Source organism: Anopheles aquasalis, chromosome 2 (genome assembly GCF_943734665.1).
Source record: "Anopheles aquasalis chromosome 2, idAnoAquaMG_Q_19, whole genome shotgun sequence".
Lineage (NCBI taxonomy): Eukaryota > Metazoa > Arthropoda > Insecta > Diptera > Culicidae > Anopheles > Anopheles aquasalis.
The window spans coordinates 14,780,001-14,787,500 of record NC_064877.1 but is presented as its reverse complement, the minus strand read 5'-3'; the positions used below and the strand labels follow the sequence as shown (position 1 = coordinate 14,787,500).

At 48.3% G+C, this 7,500-nt stretch overlaps 1 protein-coding gene across 2 annotated transcripts in view; it reads right to left on the bottom strand.

The window, feature by feature from the left end:
* The window catches only part of LOC126571057 (connectin-like), a 78,651-nt gene that overhangs the window by 51,110 nt on the left and 20,041 nt on the right, over positions 1 to 7,500 (bottom strand). Inside the window, exon 2 of one of the 2 annotated variants that reach the window (XM_050229281.1) lies at positions 4,534 to 4,653. The gene's annotated coding sequence lies outside the window, so the exon portion shown is untranslated. Of the gene's footprint in view, positions 1 to 4,533; positions 4,654 to 7,500 lie in introns of those variants that run through there. The other variant, XM_050229282.1, reaches the window with a different exon arrangement.

Sequence of the window (7,500 nt, the reverse complement as noted above, 5' to 3'; positions counted from 1 at the left end):
TGCTGCTGCTGCTGCGGCTTCAACTTTTCATGTTTTATGTGTTACCACCACCACCCCTCTCTCTCTCTCTCTCTCTCACGGTCCAGTCACCGAGTTCGAGGACAGGCTTGTTGCAAATTGGTCACCATAAATCTTCCGTTGGCGCCAGAACTCATATCGTAGCGTAGGCACTGACCTCGGCTGGCTGGCTCGCTGGCTTGTCAGGCCTTGGGAATGTATTCCTAACACGTTCCAGGGCACTGGGGTTCGTGGTCGTGTTCCCGTGGACGCAAAATCTTATCTAAAGTTCTACAAAAAGGTCACTGCCACGTGCCCCCTGCGTCCTGACTATCTCTGCTGCGGCCTGCTTGGCTCGTTTGGACAAAAGTTTCCGTTCGACGTGATGTGTCCGTTCGTGCGAGCGTGCGTGCGTCCGAGAGGAACGTTTCCTGCTGGTGGAAATGCTTTTCACTTTTCGCGTGAACATACGCTCGTCTGGTGAGGGGGAAAAATTCGGTTACGGAAAAACGCTTTCCCGATATAAATCTACAAGGCTCAACGTTGGTTTTACATTCCCTGCGATGTGGATGCCACCGTATGCTACGGCTATGCTCTCGGTTCGTTTCTCTCACCCTCCGGACAGGGGGTGATGATAGGAAAATCCACCAATCATTGTCAAAAGTTCGGTCGGTCGGTTGGAAAAGTTTTCCACCAGAAACCTTTGAAGGAAGAAGGTCCACGAAGGAAAGGTTCTCGCTGATTTGCTCGTGCCTGCCTTCGGTTAATAGGCGTCCCGGTGGGCCGAAGGTCCGAAAGCCTTCTTTTCCCCGTCATCGTGGACCCCGTGGAGTGAAACCACGAAAAGGAAATGAGAAAAAGGACGTAAACCCGAAATCACACCAACCAGCAGCAAGCCAGCCAGCATTCCAATTTACGAGGTCATGATTTCACCGTAATGAAACTTGTCAAAATATTGTTTCAGTTCCTCCCTTCAGCCACCGACCGGTCGTTACCATGCCTCGGTCACCGAATTCCGATTTCGATTTCCTTCGATCCATTCCCTCGCCATTTGCCTTCTTCCACCAGGCGATCCGCCGATCGTGGTAAAGAACCCCCCGAACCCCGAAAGTGTGACCGGCACTCAATTAGCAAAACGGTCGTGAACACTCTGGGGTGGTTTGGGGGTGGCATGCGCTCGTGTCGCGTGTCGGGTAGACCGCTTCGCTTCCACCGAAATGATTCCGGGTGCATTTGTTTTCCCTTGCTAGGAACCACTCCCGGGGGAAGGGTGGGTATGTTGGAGGCCGCGGCCAGTCTTGTGTCTAATGGTGATAATTGAAAAAGTTTCACCTCCAGCCAGCCGAGCGACTGTTTGCGGGCACGTTCACGGTATGGTGGGTGGGACTACCGCGCGGGGGAGGTGGAAGAAACCCTTGTGTGATCCACCTTCTTTCTACCCTCCCCCCTTTTCTCTTTTCGTGTCCTTTGGTGGTTGACCAAAAATGAAATCATTTGGCCGACCTGTGGCATCGTTCGGAACGGGGTTCGGATTGTCGAGAATTAATGAGAAAAATTGCTTTCCGTTCGGCCGGAGAACGCGGATAGGGGTAGAGGACTCGTAAGAGAGGAACGGGGTGGTGTAGGCGATTGACAGTTTCTCGTTAGCTGGCACGTGCCGCCGGTCCGAGGAGGAATGTGAACGCGTGCCCGATAGTTGCGGAGCTTCGCGAGCAGAGAAAACGAAGTAAATTCGAAGAATCGAGCTCAGTTTGCGGATAATCGTGGGAAGACTTTTTGAAGATATTTGTTCTTACATGAATACAAGCAAAATTCTATTCTTATAAACTGTTATTTTAGCAAAATTACCGTTAAGTAATGTAATTATAATTTACATAACGTGAAGTTTTAATTAACAAAAGAACACAGAACCTCCAGATTTTTTATCTACGATGTCATGTTTATGTTTATCTACGTTATGTTTTATCTGTGCTGTTTTGCTTTGCATCGGTCTTCTATTTCAGATTATTTTGCAATGTTTGATATTTCCTTAAAAAAATCTGTATACTTTTAACAAAGATTCTTTGCATCTATGCGGAATTGCTTATCATTTCGTAATGAAATAACACAATTGATTGAATAAAGAATTGAATGAATTTTTTTCAATATATTTACATCCACTACCTAACGAAGTTTGAGATCCCTGAGTTATTTAGCGTTTTAAATTGCTTTTACAGCCCCCTGAAAGAATTCAATGGTACCGGCTACCTGGCGCCTCCATTTCAAAGGGCGCCTCCATCAACGTGTTTCGGCATCGGAGAAAAATCATTTCGTTTTCCCGCGCGCGGCTACCAATTTTGGAATTGCCTTTGCCTCTTTGGCCTTTTAAGGAAAAAAGCAAATTCAATAAAGCAAACTATTTGGTAAAATGGACGGCGGAAGCGTTCAATCATTCAAAATGATCTCGAATCACTCAGAAGCTGTTGGGTATCCTCCGCTAGATAAACTCGATGATTGCCCTCCAAAATATACTGGAATGTTATTTGCAAATAAAACAATAAAAAAAACTATGTTGTTGGTCAAAAAAAGGAATCAAAAATGAAATTTACTCACATAGAGCGTTTTGTTCCGAATAGCCTACTATGCACTGCCCTGGATGGTGATGGATTGTTTTGCAAGGCCTTCTGAGTGAGTGCGTCCCATAACTTACATCTCCAAGGGAGCGAGATCCGGCATGTGCGGCTGCGAACGAATGCCGCAATGCGAACTCCGAGAAAACAAACAAATTGACACAGACACAGACAAACCAGTGGCATGTTTTGCTGGTTGGTTTGTAAATTTATGGCAGCCTCCGGGTTGGTGCGTTTGGCACAACAGAAGAAGTAAAAAACAACATGAACCGGCAACCATCGCCGCCATTTGTTGACCTTCGAACAACAGCCAATGCGATGGCGAACGAGCCAACCAGCCATCCAGTCAGCCAAATCGCACCAATTCGTAATTGGTCTGGCCATGTTTCCATGGCCGCCCGATTGCGACGCCTCGCGAAACGCCCAGCGACACTTTAAACGACTAAGGAGGGGCCCAAAGAAAAGGAGCAGCAGCAGCAGCAGCAAACAGGCCACCCCAGAGACAGTGGTTTACGCAAATTTAACTCCCCACCCAACGCACCCTGGGAGGCGTGCTATCAGGCATAGATCAGTGGGCCGCCAGCAGCCATTTGGCACCAGATAAATCACAAACAACCCTTCGGTGGTTTGTGCTTCATCAATTTCCACTGGGAGTTGCGCTGGTGGTGGTGGTTGCGGTGGTTCCAAACAAAACAAAGCGGAACAAACAAAAAAAAAAGAGGAGAAGTAAAAACAAGAGGCTTCGTTGGAGCTTTTTTTGCGCTCAAAGTCATTTACTCGCTGGCATGACGCAGACACACGCAGACGGCCACACAGACCACGTCTGCGAAGATGGTACCGTGTATTTTGTGTTCCAGCAGCGGGGTTAGCAGACCAGCTGGGCTCGTCGGGCACCAGGATGATGAAGGTACGGCCCGCTGAAACTTTCACCCCGTTTGCGCTATCTACTATCAGTGTGTGCGACTGTGTGTGGCTGTGTGGTGTTGGTAAAAGTCAACCCAAGGATTGTCGCTGCTCGGGCTCCGTGATTTATTACCTTCTCGATCCAGACCACGCCGGACGAAGGGATGAAGGGATGAAGCCGTGTCTTCAGGGACCTCCAGAGGGGCCAGAGGGACCAGAGGGGTGCTTGCTTAGCAGCAGCAGCAGCAGCAGGCACGTGTCCCTTTGGCATCGATTGTCATCGAAGTCGATAATTTAACTCCAGCACAGTGCCGGTGCCATGCGCGATTCCTTAAAGTGACGCACGGTCACCTCCTCCCTACCACCCTACCCCTCTGTCCCTTCATCCTTGGATATCGCATCCGAGCATCCATTAGATTCATTTATCAATCAATTTACGCCGCTCGACGCCGTTCACCGTTCGCCACGTAATGATGCCTTTTATCGGCCAGAAGGAAGACTTCGGGAGGTGGGTGGAGGCGGAGAAAAGCTTGTCTTTCACACTCCATACACAGCAATCGAGTTACCCGGCCCGGTTGAAGGATGTCATCGAGCTGGTCGCCTGCGCTTCCTCGCTTGGAGAGCCAATTTAGAGCCAGAAACCATTGGATGTTGCTGTCAGTTTGGAACCACGCATTGCCTGGCAGCAAGCAAGGAGCCCATCTGGAAGCTCCTCTGGCCGTCACAAACATCCCCCTCCCCGCGCTTTTCATGGAGTTTACTTCTTTTGCGTTGCTGTTGTTGTTGAAGACATTGCTGTTCCCGGTACACTTCACCTCTGTCCGCGCGATCCTTGAGTGTTCAGATTCGTTTGCAGACACGCGAACGTTTGATTAAGTGGCACACGCTGTTGTGTGCAAGATGTTGAGGGTTTGGTAGAGGTGAACGAGCTAGCGTGACATAAGAACAAGGAGGAAGCGAGCGACTATCCGGCCTCCATTAACACGCACAGGTCCCTACATCCGGTGATGATGTTTCTACTTACCTCTCTTTATCACTCTCTCTCTCCCTCTCTGTCTGTCTCGCAGCCCTCTCTATGGTAATTTGACGTGTCTTGTCTCCCTTGGGTGCCGAGAAGGTGAGCTATTCCCTCAATAAACTGGTTCTGGGAAGGAGAAGATTGAAAAATGCAAAACGTCATTATGATCCGGTCTGGTGTGTCGTGGGACGAAGATGCTGCTTTCGCAGAAGCACAATCGATGCTCGCGTGTCATGATGTTTTATACAATTTAACACAATGAAGCTCGAGTGATTGAGCCGGAGATTTTGATGGTACACTCAACAGCTTTAAGTTGCAGTTTCGAAACAAAATAAAACTAAAATATTCATTCCTCACGACGCATTTAACAGAACTATACTCCATTGGCATCCATCTGTGGCCTCCATTTTGCATCGGTAACTGCTTTGAGTTGGCGTCTGGCCTGAAGCATTGGCACAGAACACTGAACAGCCGTACAGAGTTTTCATGTCAATGTTTTCGATTCCCATGGATCCCCTAAGGGATCATCGAATTTCGGGCTAAGAATGTTCATAGAAATGGGGGTCAACGGTCAGACATGTATGTTCTTGTGGATGAAGAATGCATGTTCGGTGAGCTGGAAAGCCACATTGTCTTAGGTCAGAGATTTGGAACATTGTTTTCCACATCTGGGGTCACATTGTGTTTCTTTTTTGTTTTGTTCAAAATCTGGGACTGTATTTGCATCAATCTAAGGGTAGACATGGTTCTGGGCAGTATCCCCACTGACCACTGAACTCTGGGCACACCCCACTTTGTAAAACCCTTCTTCAGAGAAAACACGTCATTCCATCTGCCATTTGAGTCAAGCAATACAGCATATTTTATTCAGAATGTATGCTGGTGACATACGGTGGTACTTGCTGAGATTAAATACCGATAGTTGTGACTGTTGGACGTAGTATCAGAGGGAAAAGACATTCAAGGCACCTCAATATTTGATCCGATTCCATTTAATCCGATTCTGAGTGTGGTGCATCTGAACTTTAACCTTTATTTTATTCTTCTTATTGTTGCTTCAGTTCAACATTAACCTCTTTTGTCAAGTTTTCAATTCCTAGTCACCATCACCTCGATGAACTAGATTAAGTGCACAGTTCTCAGAATACTGTTGGATAATTTACGATTCCATTATTTCCAGAATTCCAATCTCAGTGCCTCCACATTCCTGAATTCCAAGAATTCCAGTTTGTTTCCTCGTATGCTTATGTTCTAATTCCTTTTATCTAATGGCAACTGATAACGCGAAGCACAAACTTCTTTTGCTCTGAAAGTGATGATAGTGCCCCACTCTATTCTCCGTTTGCTTACTCCAGCATATCGCAAATCCACTCGAGCACTCAAAACACCCTCCTTAAAGCCACTCAGGAACCGAGAAATTCCCGAAAAGTATTCCTGTGTTGGTTTTTTTTTTGGCGTACGTGTTGAAGCGTGCCAAATCATTCCGTTCCGTGTTCGCTGAGTCCGCTGAGGCGCGTGGGGATGCTTACGAAAGCGAAACCCCCAAGAGGGCCCGGGACCCCAAAATGGGGCGATTTCAAAAATGGTTTCACGCACCTCTATCACGCAAATCATGGTAATTGAATCAGTCTCACACCATCAGTGAACTGCTGATGGGCCTGCTCGGTTCGCCAAGAAAAGAAGAACCATTTGGGAACCATTTTCCGTGTGCCTTGTCCCCGTGGGTATGCTATGCGGCAACGCAAGAGGCCAAAGTATCCAATGCATTCATTATTGTGGTACGTCACGCACGCTGATCATGAGCCGGGGCTCACCACCACCAGCCTCTCTCTCTCTCGGGAGTCTCGTTTATGCTCGAGATTTCTACTTCGATCGCTTTTCTCCGGCACGGGTAGCACCTGTTAGTGTGCGTGCGTGTTTGTGGTCACCACCTGTGTGCCTATCGGACTCCCCGGACTGTGTGGTTGGCCATCACGCGCACATACTCGATCCTGTTGGCTAATACGAACCAACGAGACGAACCAACGAGATGGGTCGTTACATTCCATTAAAGCACTTGTCGTCGTTCGTTCGTTACCTAAGCTCCCTCTACCTACGCTCATGGCGGTGATGATGATGATGATGATGATGATGATGGTGATGACTATTATGATTATGGATTTCATCGACCATCGAATGGCGTACCGGATTGGCCGCTTGGCATATGATCCAAGAATGCGATCCAACCACAACACGGGCAACAGAAGGGAGGATGAACGCACGTGCTTGTATGTGTGAGGTGGGATGAGAGTGCTCTAATTCATCCCTTCGCACAACCAGACTCCAGCTTTATGCAAGGATAAATACATCAACGCATCAACTGGAATCGTCATCAACAACTCCTTCTCGGCTCAGTCTCTCTCGTCAGGTGAATTCCATCCCCTTTACCTCCGTCGACCACTGGGCATCCCTTTCATCCCTTTGCCTCCTTCCTCTACCACACATCATTGCGCACTTTGTGATTGCATTCAAAATGGAAGGATTTAGGAGCAGGTTTTAACTAACGGTCCACCAGTCCACCGGTCCATCGGTTTTTGGCGCTTAACCCGAGCGTCTCCATCCTCAGTTTCCTTCGGTAATCCGGTGGCCACACTACCACATCGGTGGCCACCGATGCCTAGCAGTCAGTAGCCTCTCGATCCATTCTTTCGTTGTTCCCTTTCAGCATCACCATCACCATCATCATCGTAGTAGCAGCAGCAGCAGCAGCAGCAAACGATCATCATCTGTCGCCATGGTAACGTGCGCGTCTATCGGAAATCCGCTTTACGGAGAATCCTCTCAAAGTGTCTCTCTCTTTCTCTCGGTGGTGTATCTCTGTTGTTCAATGGCCACCGGTGGCCACCGAATCAACGGTCTACGAGTTGAGGCTGGCCAAGGCTGGCCTACAGATGACTCTCTGTCGCTATTCACTTTTACCGGCACTTGACGGTC